Raw genomic sequence first — 12,986 nt, 5'->3', positions numbered from 1 at the left:
CAGAGGTTTTTTAATCACTATTCTAAATCGCCTCATTTACTAATGTGCCCGTCTGCATCTCTTCCACAGACTGCATTAAAAACCCCATCTTAGGTTCCATATATTAGAATTATTGTGTGAGCCGCATTAGTATTCAGGCCAATTGCCCAGATGCAGACTTCCAGAGCTGATTAAAGAAAAGCAGAGTGGGAAGTCCAACCGTTAGTGTCACCGCCGAGGCCCCGTGTATTAATTAAAATGGGAATACGCCTTAACCATTGGCGCAATGTTTTCAGGCCCTCTATCATTTAACTGCCGGATGTAATGACCTACGACGACCAGAAGAAGGGAAATAAGTTCAAAAGTAAAAGTTCTTTCCCCATACCGTGCACGCGAGCGACCTGTTTCTCCTCCACTGTGATGCAACGCCAGCTGCACGCCGAGGTACTCTTCTTTCATGTCCCTCATCACGAAATCTTTTTTATGTTCACCGTGGGTACGTTCTGTGAATCAAACGGCCGTCATATTTAATTCACATCAAAATAAGGCGATGGTCTCACAAGAACTCATTACACGAGGAGAAATTGTAAAACCATATTTAAATAAATTTCTATGCAAGAGGTAAAAAGTGCGGTACGGTTTGTTACAACAGTGTTCTGGACATGGACTGGCAGAGAATTTCAATGATTTGGAATGGACTGAAGTGAATGAATACAAATTTGAATCTGGCTGTGGCTTTCAAACATGCATTTTAGAGCAAATGTGTGTTTAAAATGTAATCTGCAAAGGATCTGTACGTCTTCTCCTCGACCTTCAATACATTTAACACATTCTGCTCATAAGAATAGAAGTTTCCAAGGCAACAAAAAACGCCTGTGGTTGCGGACATGTTTAATGCAGTACTGAGGAATATACTGGCCAAAGTATTATATTATATACTGCACATTAAAGTACATATGACAGTTTTTTTTTTAACACTTTATACTTTATTTGGTGTTTTTATACCAGTTGTACATATACATTACAGTTTATTAGTAGGTATTGGTGGAGAAAACATTAAAAAATCTGTAGAAAATGAATTCAACAAAAGAAAGTTGCTCTCATATATTATATTTTTATTTGTCAAATTAAAATAATTGTGAAGATTAGATGATTTTTTTGCACAGTGTTTGCTGGGTAATTTCCTAATGTGATGTCATCAATCACAAACAGGAAGTGAAATTAAAAACCTAAAAAAAATTTACTCATCCATGATATTTTTTTTTATCATTTTTTGCCAAAATATAATCAAAATATTATCTTAACTGCATTTTAGTCCAATGAGTCGTCCGACCTGTCAGAGACACTTTAATTATACATTATGACTTTTCTTGCTTCAGTTTTTATAGCATATATATATTTTTTGTGAGTCATTAAACCTATACAAACGAACAACAGAGACAAATCCAAACAACACCATCCATTAATTATGCATCAGGTTTAATTGTAAGGACCACTTGCTCCACAGCCCAAGATGGAGGTGCATTGTATACACTAATTGCCTTTTCAGCCGAGCGACAGTAAATTTAATCAGACCACAAACTTTAATGCTTTGCTCCCCAGCGGCACATAATGGATTCGGTGGTACAATGAAATCTGTCTCTGTTCCTCGCTAGGTCCCCTTATGGAACAGGCTTAAAGGCATCAGGGCTGCGCAGGATGCTCTGGCCGATGTCGCGTGGGGGGCTCTGCTGGTGCGCTAATGACGCCAGTGTTCAAAGAGGGGCAAAGAGCACAGGCCATTAGAGAAGCGGTGCACTCGGCATGGAGGATTTGCAAGTTTCATAGAGTTTTAGTAGGTCTTTGCTGCAGTTTTATATTCGTTAAGTACTTTTTACCACACATTTTAAGGGGACATACAGCATCTTGCATGTTTGAGTAATCCTGTACAACCTCAATAACCTCACACTGCATTGTAACACAGACATAAAATACATCTAAACTAATATAAGCCGTATTAATGGTTTGGTGGCGCTGTCAAAACTGTGTTAAAGGCATCAATCTGAAGGACTCACTGTTGAGCACCGGTCAGGGCCCTCCACTTCAAACATGTTTTATTATGTGGTCCTCTGTGGAATAAAAAGAAGTTTGGACACACCTATACATCCCAACTAAAATATTAATAAAACGACTAATGCCATGCCAACATCTAAGTCTGAAGAACGTCACCCAAACATCTTCCCCACCACAACAAAGCTAAAATATTGTAACACTAATAGTCTCATGGTCTATAATTAACAATCATAATAATAATCAGTGGCACGGTAGCCTCACAGCAAGAAGGTCGAGGTCCTCGTGTCTGGATCCTCGTGTCTGGGTCCCCGTGTCTGGGTCCCCGTGTCTGGGTCCCCGTGTCTAGGTCCTCGTGTCTGGGTCCTCGTGTCTGGGTCCTCGTGTCTGGGTCCTCGTGTCTGGATCCTCGTGTCTAGGTCCTCGTGTCTGGATCCTCGTGTCTGGATCCTCGTGTCTGGGTCCTCGTGTCTGGGTCCTCGTGTCTAGGTCCTCGTGTCTAAGTCCTCGTGTCTGGATCCTCGTGTCTGGGTCCCCGTGTCTGGGTCCTCGTGTCTGGGTCCTCGTGTCTGGGTCCTCGTGTCTGGATCGTCGTGTCTGGATCCTCGTGTCTGGGTCCTCGTGTCTAGGTCCTCGTGTCTAGGTCCTCGTGTCTGGATCCTCGTGTCTGGGTCCCCGTGTCTGGGTCCCCGTGTCTGGATCCTCGTGTCTGGGTCCCCGTGTCTGGGTCCCCGTGTCTGGGTCCTCGTGTCTGGATCCTCGTGTCTGGGTCCCCGTGTCTGGGTCCTCGTGTCTAGATCCTCGTGTCTGGGTCCTCGTGTCTGGGTCCTCGTGTCTGGGTCCCCGTGTCTAGGTCCTCGTGTCTAAGTCCTCGTGTCTGGATCCTCGTGTCTAGGTCCTCGTGTCTAAGTCCTCGTGTCTGGGTGCTTGTGTCTGGGTCCTCGTGTCTGGGTCCTCGTGTCTGGGTCCTCGTGTCTGGGTCCTCGTGTCTGGGTCCTCGTGTCTAGGTCCTCGTGTCTGGATCCTCGTGTCTGGGTCCCCGTGTCTGGATGCTTGTGTCTGGGTCCTTGTGTCTGGGTCCTCGTGTCTGGGTCCTCGTGTCTCGGTCCTCGTGTCTGGGTCCCCGTGTCTGGGTCCTCGTGTCTGGGTCCCCGTGTCTGGGTCCTCGTGTCTGGGTCCCCGTGTCTGGGTCCTCGTGTCTGGGTCCCCGTGTCTGGATGCTTGTGTCTGGATCCTCGTGTCTGGGTCCTTGTGTCTGGGTGCTTGTGTCTGGGTCCTCGTGTCTGGGTCCTCGTGTCTGGGTGCTTGTGTCTGGGTCCTCGTGTCTGGGTCCTCGTGTCTGGGTGCTTGTGTCTGGGTCCTCGTGTCTGGGTCCTCGTGTCTGGGTGCTTGTGTCTGGGTCCTCGTGTCTGGGTCCTCGTGTCTGGGTCCTCGTGTCTGGGTGCTTGTGTCTGGGTCCTCGTGTCTGGGTCCTCGTGTCTGGGTGCTTGTGTCTGGGTCCTCGTGTCTGGGTCCTCGTGTCTGGGTGCTTGTGTCTGGGTCCTCGTGTCTGGGTCCTCGTGTCTGGGTCCTCGTGTCTCGGTCCTCGTGTCTGGGTCCCCGTGTCTGGGTCCTCGTGTCTGGGTCCCCGTGTCTGGGTCCTCGTGTCTGGGTCCCCGTGTCTGGGTCCTCGTGTCTGGGTCCCCGTGTCTGGATGCTTGTGTCTGGATCCTCGTGTCTGGGTCCTTGTGTCTGGGTGCTTGTGTCTGGGTCCTCGTGTCTGGGTCCTCGTGTCTGGGTGCTTGTGTCTGGGTCCTCGTGTCTGGGTCCTCGTGTCTGGGTGCTTGTGTCTGGGTCCTCGTGTCTGGGTCCTCGTGTCTGGGTGCTTGTGTCTGGGTCCTTGTGTCTGGGTGCTTGTGTCTGGGTCCTCGTGTCTGGGTCCTCGTGTCTGGGTGCTTGTGTCTGGGTCCTCGTGTCTGGGTCCTCGTGTCTGGGTGCTTGTGTCTGGGTCCTCGTGTCTGGGTCCTCGTGTCTGGGTGCTTGTGTCTGGGTCCTCGTGTCTGGGTCCCCGTGTCTGGATGCTTGTGTCTGGATCCTCGTGTCTGGGTCCTTGTGTCTGGGTGCTTGTGTCTGGGTCCTCGTGTCTGGGTCCTCGTGTCTGGGTGCTCGTGTCTGGGTCCTCGTGTCTGGGTCCTCGTGTCTGGGTGCTTGTGTCTGGGTCCTCGTGTCTGGGTCCTCGTGTCTGGGTGCTTGTGTCTGGGTCCTCGTGTCTGGGTCCTCGTGTCTGGGTGCTTGTGTCTGGGTCCTCGTGTCTGGGTCCTCGTGTCTGGGTGCTTGTGTCTGGGTCCTCGTGTCTAGGTCCTCGTGTCTAAGTCCTCGTGTCTGGATCCTCGTGTCTGGGTCCCCGTGTCTAGGTCCTCGTGTCTAAGTCCTCGTGTCTGGATCCTCGTGTCTAGGTCCTCGTGTCTAAGTCCTCGTGTCTGGATCCTCGTGTCTGGGTCCCCGTGTCTGGGTCCTCGTGTCTGGGTGCTTGTGTCTGGGTCCTCGTGTCTGGGTCCTCGTGTCTGGGTCCTCGTGTCTGGGTCCTCGTGTCTGGGTCCTCGTGTCTAGGTCCTCGTGTCTGGATCCTCGTGTCTGGGTCCCCGTGTCTGGATGCTTGTGTCTGGGTCCTTGTGTCTGGGTCCTCGTGTCTGGGTCCTCGTGTCTCGGTCCTCGTGTCTGGGTCCCCGTGTCTGGGTCCTCGTGTCTGGGTCCCCGTGTCTGGGTCCTCGTGTCTGGGTCCCCGTGTCTGGGTCCTCGTGTCTGGGTCCCCGTGTCTGGATGCTTGTGTCTGGATCCTCGTGTCTGGGTCCTTGTGTCTGGGTGCTTGTGTCTGGGTCCTCGTGTCTGGGTCCTCGTGTCTGGGTGCTTGTGTCTGGGTCCTCGTGTCTGGGTCCTCGTGTCTGGGTGCTTGTGTCTGGGTCCTCGTGTCTGGGTCCTCGTGTCTGGGTCCTCGTGTCTGGGTGCTTGTGTCTGGGTCCTCGTGTCTGGGTCCTCGTGTCTGGGTCCTCGTGTCTGGGTGCTTGTGTCTGGGTCCTCGTGTCTGGGTCCTCGTGTCTGGGTGCTTGTGTCTGGGTCCTCGTGTCTGGGTCCTCGTGTCTGGGTGCTTGTGTCTGGGTCCTCGTGTCTGGGTCCTCGTGTCTGGGTCCTCGTGTCTCGGTCCTCGTGTCTGGGTCCCCGTGTCTGGGTCCTCGTGTCTGGGTCCCCGTGTCTGGGTCCTCGTGTCTGGGTCCCCGTGTCTGGGTCCTCGTGTCTGGGTCCCCGTGTCTGGATGCTTGTGTCTGGATCCTCGTGTCTGGGTCCTTGTGTCTGGGTGCTTGTGTCTGGGTCCTCGTGTCTGGGTCCTCGTGTCTGGGTGCTTGTGTCTGGGTCCTCGTGTCTGGGTCCTCGTGTCTGGGTGCTTGTGTCTGGGTCCTCGTGTCTGGGTCCTCGTGTCTGGGTCCTCGTGTCTGGGTGCTTGTGTCTGGGTCCTCGTGTCTGGGTCCTCGTGTCTGGGTCCTCGTGTCTGGGTGCTTGTGTCTGGGTCCTCGTGTCTGGGTCCTCGTGTCTGGGTGCTTGTGTCTGGGTCCTCGTGTCTGGGTCCTCGTGTCTGGGTGCTTGTGTCTGGGTCCTCGTGTCTGGGTCCTCGTGTCTGGGTCCTCGTGTCTCGGTCCTCGTGTCTGGGTCCCCGTGTCTGGGTCCTCGTGTCTGGGTCCCCGTGTCTGGGTCCTCGTGTCTGGGTCCCCGTGTCTGGGTCCTCGTGTCTGGGTCCCCGTGTCTGGATGCTTGTGTCTGGATCCTCGTGTCTGGGTCCTTGTGTCTGGGTGCTTGTGTCTGGGTCCTCGTGTCTGGGTCCTCGTGTCTGGGTGCTTGTGTCTGGGTCCTCGTGTCTGGGTCCTCGTGTCTGGGTGCTTGTGTCTGGGTCCTCGTGTCTGGGTCCTCGTGTCTGGGTGCTTGTGTCTGGGTCCTCGTGTCTGGGTGCTTGTGTCTGGGTCCTCGTGTCTGGGTCCTCGTGTCTGGGTGCTTGTGTCTGGGTGCTTGTGTCTGGGTCCTCGTGTCTGGGTCCTCGTGTCTGGGTCCTCGTGTCTGGGTCCTCGTATCTGGGTCCTCGTATCTGGGTCCTCGTGTCTGGGTCCTCGTGTCTGGGTGGGTTTCTTCCGGGCACTCCTGTTTCCCCTATCAATCCAAAACACGCACAATAGGTAAAATCCTCCAGCGAGGGAAGTCCTGACAAAGACTAGCACAAAGATCTGGAGATGGGTCCTCGGGCTCCTGAGAAGAGGCCCCGCCGCCACTGAGGGATGGGTCAAATGCAGAGGACAAATACGGGGACAATAAAGGCTAATCTAATGTCATTTCATAACATGGCTGAGGCTTACAACCGCAGACAGGAAGCAGTTTCATATCTTTTATCAACTATAACCTATGCATATTTGCACATGACCACACAGTTGTACACTACGCTCCCCTCACAGAGATAAGGTCCTGGGATTGATTGACACACTTGGGGCCTCTCTGTGCTGACTTTACTGCTCTCTCCATGCCAGGATTGGAGTGCGTTAACCTCCCAGAGCATTGTGACTAAGAGTGAGTTTAGAGCTGGGCAATAAGAAATTCTAAATCTGATTGTGATTTCATACCTGTGATAATGCACTTTTCTGATTCAGTAATTATCTTTTTATTTCGGTTCCCCCACCATCCACTCTTCCTATTGGTCAGCCTAAATCCTTCATTAGGTGGCTTGCAGCTGTGAAGAACTGAAAACAGCATTTGAATAAGTGAAAAGGCAGATTAAACCGTTCAGTCACTCCAACATCTCACACTCACTCCCTCCATGCCTTCTTCTCTCTGCTGTTGTGCATAAATCCTATAATCCCAATCAAATAAGTCAACTAATAAAATCATTTGGTCGACTGAGACATCACTGACCGGTAAACAACATATGTGCAATGTACTTGACTCTCATGTGAAATTAGAATATCTGCAGAAATATACCTGCAGCTGAATCTTTTACAAATGGAAGCTCTAAAAGAAGAAAATGAGCTTGTTTCCATTTGAATTAAAGATAATTGAGGTTAGAAAGCCCTTCAAAACAAGCATAAAACACTGCAGACTGGCTTTTGAGATAATATCTTACATCTCTCCAGTAGCATAGAACACAGCGCCCTAATTAAACAATCAATAATCTAATACTATAAAATATGATATGAAATATGATATAAAATATTGCCAAGTCTACAATTGCTTAGATTTTGCGTTAGAAGCAATCATTTCTCTATTTCTCATTTCCACTTGCCCACACAGCACACCTGCAGTGCGATCTCTGCTATCTGCTCCCTAATAAAAACCCTAACGTTGATTAAATGTCTCTCCTGCCCACTTTTTCTCTGCACTGCTTTTTAGTTTCCTCAATAACAAACGGCCTTTGCAAGTCATTTAGAGAAGTCATTAGTGGAGGCTGGTTTTACTGAAGCTCTGGTTCACGAGAGCGGCTTAAAGGGCTGGGCATTATAGCAAAATAACATCCTGTTTTTTCCCCACAAACAAACATTTTCAATTTGATTTGATTTATTCTCATTAAAGACAAATAAATATGGCTTTTAATAATAGAGTTTATGATGACGTGTTCAACCAATGCATTTACTGCCACAGGCTTGGCTGTAGACTTGTCTATTAGAAAAACAGTACTGAGATTTAAAAGGATTTCATCAAGATTCTAAAATGTGATTTAATGCAAATTCATATTTTGACAAGTAACAAATAAAGCGGTGCAATAAAACTTGTTCAGTTACATTACCTTATGAGGATTGTGCTTCAAATCCACAATATGATAACATATGCCCCAAATATTATATATATTCTTTTAAGACCTGATAAACATTTGCAGCACGAGTTGCACCTGAAAAGCACAAACATGATGTAGATTTAACATACAGCCTAATTTGTTTTCTGTACTTTCTGTTTAGCTTGGAAAAGATACAATCAAATGTATTTTGTATTATGGGATAATCACTGGCTCAATCCTAAACTTAAACTGCAAATCTCCAACAGTCCAGCAGATGGCAGTAAATCCTCAGCAATAAAACAACTATCGCCCTAAACTGTGCTCTTTCTGTGTCGAGTGTGACAAAGGTCATTCATTCCGTTTGTTTATTCATAACCTTGCCTATTATGTCTATTTGAAAATAAATGCAACCGTTTTCAAATGGACAAATGCATTTGGCATGTGGACAAATTTACACATGTTTGTTCTTTGGGAGCATTTCTACCTCAGCTCTTAGATGTGTTCAAATAGGAAACCAAGAATATTATTTTGAGCCTATGTCATCAAAAGCCCAGTTTATTTCGGTTATGATAGTGTAGATAGACCTTCTTTTGGGAATATATCAAAGCATATTTCTACAAAGGCTCCTTCCGGACGGAGCCTCTAAGATCAAATAGAAAACCGGGCAAACTTTGCTTTGGGGGCGGCGTTCAGACGAGATTAGAATAATCGCTTAGCAACCGTGGCCGTAAACACGGTGCACATGTCGTAAACGGCAGAGCGCCTGGTGTTGAAAAGAGTCGAACAGAGCCCATTGTGGCGGTGGACAGTAGTGAGCCGCTTCGGAGAAGAAAGAGCAGATCCCCGGCCACTAAGGACCCGCTCATACACGCGCACCGCATGGACGTAAATGCACGGCTGTCCGCCCGCTGACTGCCATGACGACAAGCACCGTGTCCAGGCGGAAACACGCGGGGTTTGAAGAGTTAAGACTCGACATCACAACTGTTTATTCCAGCAGCTAGCAGCAGGCTAGCTGGCTACACGCCTCGGAGCTACACGTTTGAAGCCCGCGTGAGCTTTTGCTTCACACACGTTTGCGTCGAGCGCCACGGAAGCTCCGGTTGTGGATGGCTCACGTTTAAAGCCCTCGGGACCTCAAGTGGCAGTAACTTTGAACAAAAATATGATTGAACCCGTGCGCTGAGCGGTTGTCCACTATCGGCAGAAGAGGAGCGAAAGTCCCAGGTTTGTTTTACACTTGTTTTCGTGTGGTCGTGCTCGCTGTTACGCACCGGTCAAGCTCGAGCCAGGACGACAACACGTCCGTCTGCACTTGTCTCTCCATTTATCAACTCGAATGCATTCAGACATCGTTCTGTTTATGACTAGAACCGTTACTAACACTGTGCAGAAGTAGTCACGTGGCAGATGCAACAACACTTCCAGCACCGCGCGTGCAAATGCTCTGCAAAATGTCAATATTTAGCAGCAAACACGCTCTTATCTGCAGCACACGTTCTGCAACTTTGACAGGAAGTTTGGTGTTGCATCGCCCTGTTATCTGATGAATGATAATAACCAGCATAATAACGTTACTACCACTCAGTTATTCTTAATTACTTTATTATAACATGCATAATAGTCTCATTGCTTCAGGTCTCCATGTTCTCTTATACCCTTTAGTTTGACCTTTTCTGTCTTAGTCCAACAAGAATTAGAAAAAAAAAAAAAAAAAAAAAAAAAAAAGATAGATAGATAGTCTCTCTTTCAAAAAAAGAATGAATCTTAAAAGGAAAACATAATGTGCAATAATGACTTTTTTGCGGTTGTAATCAGTGAAGTTTGGCCACTTTCTGCATTTAAAAGATGAAAACTGATTACCCAACAGTCTGCTGTCTGGTCCATACAAAGCCTCCAATTAGTCTAAAAAAAATATTTACAGTTCAGTGCTTGTATTGGGCTGATTAAAAAGATATTTCTTCCTCTACAAAGAAACATAATTTAGTGCAAGGTTACGAGAAAGATGGTTCTGAACCAAAAAAGGCTTTCTGCCGCTGTGTTTCCTGCTCTCTGTGGGGAGCGGGCTTGTAATTGTAGCCTAAAAGTTCCCATAGGAGCAGTATATTTTTGTCCCAATCATACTCTGCAAATGATACTGGGACAAAAACGGCTTTCACGCCAGATTATGAATCCCTCTTAAAATAATGGGATAAAAATAATCAAAATAAATCTCCGTATTTGTCTGTAGGGATGTCATAGTATCACATTGTAGTGTCACGATTATTGTAAGGAAATATCAGTTTTCTACTTATGCTAGTTATTATGCTAATTCGCGTTCATCACCATCGCTTTTTTTTATGTGTCCAGCTGAAATCAAACTTTTTGAACGGTAAAGTTACTGTGACACAGACTGATTAAAAACAATTTACATATAAACTGTTTAGATTGATGCGACAATTATTTTAGTTATGGATCAGTCAAATGATTATTGCTATTGCACATTGAGACCTTTTGTCAAGTGTATTTTAACCAAATAAATGTGCAAATATGGTGCCGGAAGGCTTTTAGAAAGAGAATATTTACAAAACCTGTAAAAAAAAAACTAATGAAAATCAGAATTGGTGTATTTTTTTGTCAGTTGGATTTAGATGTGCCATTGTTTTTGTTTAAAAAAAAAAAAAAAGTGTTGTAGTGTCTGTATAGTCCAGATAACGATTAGAATGATCCAAGTATGAGTACAATTAATCTTTACAGTTAGTTGGTCGATTAGTTGTTACAGCTCTGCTACATTCTATTTAAATCTTTGCTGTTAAAATTGTGACTCTTTTCCTGAAAAATCCTGATTATCCATTAGCTGAATAATGACCTCTAGTCGTCTAACATGTAGTGCATGTGTTCACCGACTTATAAACTTGGCATTTTGTGAAATCGTGCAGCTGCCAGAAACAAAACACAAACCACTTCTGTCTCGACTCAGAAGCAGCAGTGTCGCCCAAAGATTGACTTAGTTCTTTTAATGTCACATTCAGCCAAAGACGGTGACATCCCTTAAACATCCACACGCAGATAACCGCTCATTTGCGCTCATAATCTCCCCGACTCCATTCTCCATTTCGGCGTGCGACCGTCGCCGTCGTCCGTAGCTATCCATCATCGCCGTGTGTCGCCGTACCCGGGCAATCAGACCGCTGTGTCTAAATGTTTTCGCGATCAAACATTATTGACACTTTCCAGTCGATAACCTTGGCAACGGTTCGTTTTGCTCCCGCTACAGCCGTGCGCAGGGGAGAAAATGATGGTGGGGGTCAAAGGTGCACGTATTCACAGAAGCTCGCCAGTTGTTCATGCAGGTTTTTTCCCCCATTGAAGACCGTGTGCGCAGCCACTTTGCATTCAAAACATGGCTCTTTCATTTGCATTGTGCGCGAGGTAAGAAGTTGTTGTTTTTCCCTCTCTCTCTCGCAGTTCATCGACTTACTGTATTTCTTCTGCCTTCTCATGCGCGCTTCTTTTTTGGAACTCGTTTCCCTCCGCTTTGGAGAATTAATCAAGCATGTTCGCGTGTGGCCAGACTTCATTATAGCGTAATGAAGTTTAGCCTCAGGTGCGGCGGAGGAAATTGGTTAGGCACAGACTAGCCTTACACCCCCCCGCCACCTCGCGTTTATCTCCAGACGGTTAAACACAATGAACACATTTTTCTTATCGTGCAAATTTGAAAGTTTATTAAAAAAAAAAGCCTGGGATATCGCTGCCCCGTTTCGCCGTCTTCTCGACCTTGCGGTGTAGTTTAAAGCCAACACGGCGCCTTTCACTTTCTCTCCTTTTCTGTCCCCGTAATGAGCCATTTTGCAACTCTTAACATCTGCCAAAGTCTGAACATTCTGAGCGCGAGAGTCTCATCTCCCATGCATGAGGAGTCAGGCATCCTTTGATATGCCCTCTTTCTTTGCCTCACTTCTTTCTTCTTCTTTTTCCCTGACTGCTCGCCGCTACACTTTGTTCGCCGGGAAACTTTCTGAACCCACTTTTGGCAACTATGATGATGAGAGGTGATTCAGTGCTTTCTCCAAACAGTTTTCTTCTTCTGGCTGTACTGTGGCTTCCGCTGTCTGTATATAGTAGAAAGCTCTCCAGTATCTTCAGACACTCTGCGGGGGTGAAAGGAACTGATTTAAAGTGCAGACCTGTTCTTCTAGGGCACAATGAGGTCTAGCTTAAAGAAAACAGTGCGTCCAATTTCACTGCCAGTCTCTTCTGCTCTAGTTTACATATGTGTCTTTTAAAAGGAGCATGTGGCATTTATTAAGCGGCAAGTGAACTTTAGCCTTGTCAAAACTTGAGTCGGCAACGGTACTGGTATAAACGTTTCTCTCTTTATTCTCCTTTTTATGTATGTGGATGCAAGAAACTAGTTGTGATTTGAAATGTATCTTGAGAGAAGACTGGTAAAAGAATCACATTTCAGAGTTTCGTTTGTAAAGGTCTAAACATGGTGGTTTTTCAGTTTTAAAGACCCCAAAGGAAACGAGATGTTTTATTTTCTGCTGAGATTCGGTTATAGTACCCAAATAATAATACAAATGTTGCCACTTATTACTAAACAGTTTAGAATTGCAGTTTGAATTTTATTTGAGATGGTACTACTTGCAGCTCTACTCCAAACGCAGAGTTGAACAAATAGTTTTGCACATCTCAAAATTCACAGGGGGCAGTTTAGTGTGGTAATTAAGCTGAAAGTTTTCCAGCTTAAATTGCCTTCCAATAAAAGCAAACGTGTAGCATTATCCACTGTGCAGCCTCAGTGAGCTATAAACTCCCCTGTAGACATTTTCTACCTTTTCTTTCTCATTTCTAACACGTTTTTACAGCTATAACCAACAACTGAAGCCCTCTTTCTTGTCTTTTTAAACAGAAAGCGCATTGTGTGTACCGTTTTTGCCCGAGTAATTAGCACGGCCGTTGATATAATCCAGGTAATGCTCCGAAGGTAATTGAGGCCTAACTGCATCCCAGGAGAGTAAGACCCCTATATCCAGCCTTGTTAACTGCCAGCCTGTACATTTCATTACCCACAGTGGCCCAGTCTCGCTCCGTCGTGCCCCATCTCGCCCTGTGCCTCTGTTCGTCTTCTGTGAGTGTTGGAGAGGTGAGCTTCTCCCTGCACGCTAAAGGTTACAGTTCGTCATCTCGA

The sequence above is a fragment of the Eucyclogobius newberryi genome, unplaced genomic scaffold, assembly GCF_026437365.1.
Source record: "Eucyclogobius newberryi isolate DKJ021-1_F unplaced genomic scaffold, fEucNew1.0.hap1 SCAF_18, whole genome shotgun sequence".
Classification (NCBI taxonomy): domain Eukaryota; kingdom Metazoa; phylum Chordata; class Actinopteri; order Gobiiformes; family Gobiidae; genus Eucyclogobius; species Eucyclogobius newberryi.
Note: the sequence above shows the minus strand (reverse complement) of the source record.